General features: G+C 45.6%; 1 protein-coding gene across 1 annotated transcript in view; it reads left to right on the plus strand.

Annotated features, from left to right (window-relative positions):
- LOC135826660 (uncharacterized) overlaps positions 1–2500 on the plus strand; it is an 82550-nt gene that overhangs the window by 53574 nt on the left and 26476 nt on the right. The window lies entirely within an intron of this gene.

Consider the following 2500-nt stretch of genomic DNA (forward strand, 5'->3'; position numbering starts at 1 on the left):
TGTTCAGAGACATGGTGGAAAGAAATATACTTTGAGTTACAGTTAAGGGTCTTGTTGAGAGCGGCTACGTACTCCGACCGTGGTGTGCTTGGCGAGTCTTCATGACACTTGTGCCAGTGAAGGAGAAGCCTGTGAGGGGACGCGGACCTTGCCCACAGGCTTCCCAAGGGTTAAGCGGCTGCCAGCATCACTAACAGCACAAACAAAAATGATGGAGCAAATTATTCCTGGCAAAGCCAGGCGGTAGACACCGGATGCCGTCTCGTCCATCTCCAAAAAAAACCGCGCCTTTGTCTCGAAAGGCTTGAATGACAAGACCATGCCGCCTCGTAAATCGATAACACCAGCTGATGGTTGCACGAAACCCGCTCAAACTTCACTTCTTTGGCGAAGACTCGTGCCTTCAGCGTTCTCATGGTGCCGTTCAGGGCATGGCCATGTTGACAGTTCTTGTGGATCCGCTCGGCAAGGTGCTGGTCTCAAGCTCAGGAGGCCATTCTGCTTCCCTACCAGAGTGGCATGAACGTGTGTGCCCATCTTCTCCTTCGACGGTTCACCTTTTGCTTCCACTCCCAGCCAGTCCAATCATGGCGTTATCCATGCTGAACCTTCTAGCAGCTGCTCAGCTTCTGTTTTGCTCAGCAATTATTGTGACTAAGAAAAGGGAGAGGGTGGAGGGGGGGGGGGGAGGGTGGAGGGCGTCAGGTGGTAACCGCTTCATCCATTTGCTACTCACTCAGTGCACTGAGTCAAGACTCAGCGACTTGTCAATTATGACGTTTCGAGCCATTCACCCATTGTCAGAACAAAACTAGAAACAAATGCAGGGCTGCCACACTTTTCTGCGAGTAGAAATCTGTGTGGGTCAACCTGAGAGAGAGAGAGAGAGAGAGGGGGGGGGGGGGGGGATATAAAAAGACACTGCTCCCCATATAGAAACATTATTTTTTAGGATTTCAAGGGTCGGAATTAAAGTATACTTACATGTATGTGCTAGTAGAGTAGATTATCGGTCCGCTTGTCCGCTTGTCGGAACCACCTGTTAAATCAGAGCATTTCCGGAAAATCGGAACAAGTGGCAGCCCCGCAAAATGAAGAAGCCTGCAGAAAAGGTAAAATATGAAAAAGGTGAAATATGATCTTGACGATTTTCCCTGGCAGAGCACCACTAGCTGCTTTGCTTCCGCATTGTGAGAGTCAACGCGCACCACTACTATAACGGAGCAAAAACTTAAGCTCTAGCAAGCCTGGCCAATAGTAGAGTAAAACCTGGTGTAAGCGACCTCTGGGTTTAGCGACCACCTGCTCTTAACCACCGTTTTTCTATGCACCAGCAGTTCTACATGGACATTGTTGGACCTGGTTCTAAAGACCACCTGGCTTTAACGACCGCTTTTGCTTTGCACCATGGGGTGGTCGATTAATTAAACCAGGTTTTACTGTATAGTGTGTACGGAAGCGGAAAGGTGGTTCTTGACTAGGGAGTTGTACGACTCCTTGTTCTTGACCTGATCGGTACGCGAACCCGTCGAATTTTTTATTTTATTTTATTTTATTTTTTACTGTATACTGTATATTAAAGTACAAATTTTCTTTCGCGAAATCTTTCGTTAGATTACTCCACCAGCAGTCTTGTTACGTACTAAATTTCGTTTTCTGTCGAGGTCTGTCACCCCGCACGTTCAGAAGGGGTCACTTTAGTGTGGTACAAATGTTAGTTATTTTGTGCCACCTAGCGAATATCATCATCATCATCATCATCATCATCATCATCATCTGCGTTGCTGAAAAAATAATAATAGTAAAATTTAAAAAATAATAATAATAAACGGCATTATGCAGCTGTGTAAGCAGTAGATGCACCTAGCGAATATAGTGAAAGTTAATTCCAGACAGAAACTTTGTACTTACGCAGTAGTACTGTTGGTCACTGCGAACTGGCAGTGTGCTGCTCTGAAGTTGGAAGATCAGGCATTGCATGGTGCATGGATTTAGACTGTCCCGGTCAGAGGTATGGGTAGGGGCAGTAGATGTCAGCAGACCAGATGTCACACCATCTTTAGATACTGCAAGACCAGATATTTTAACGTCAATTAACATTACTGGTCTTACAGTATGCAAAGCACCTGCTCCTGCTGTTTGGTGCTTAGTTTTGAAAAGCCACGTAAGAATGGCGATATCCACCGGGTCCATGGCATGGGGAAATGGACCATGTTTAGCACAGTGAAATAACTATATTTAACTTTGTTAGCATGAGGAAAGGAGCATATTTGGCATGGGGAAAAGGGGCATATTTGGCATGGGGAAAGGAACATAATAGGAGAGGACCAAATACGGTAATAAAATACGGTACATGTATGTGGAATGATGTAGAACGGCTAACTTAACCATTATTACGTAACCGCAGCCAGCTAAAACATGTCTTAGGGTGAAAACATGTATTCAAGGAAAATGTCACTTTGCTCGCCAGCGGCTTGGACTAGATCGCCAAATAATTAAG

This window comes from Sycon ciliatum, chromosome 10 (assembly GCF_964019385.1).
Source record: "Sycon ciliatum chromosome 10, ocSycCili1.1, whole genome shotgun sequence".
Lineage (NCBI taxonomy): Eukaryota > Metazoa > Porifera > Calcarea > Leucosolenida > Sycettidae > Sycon > Sycon ciliatum.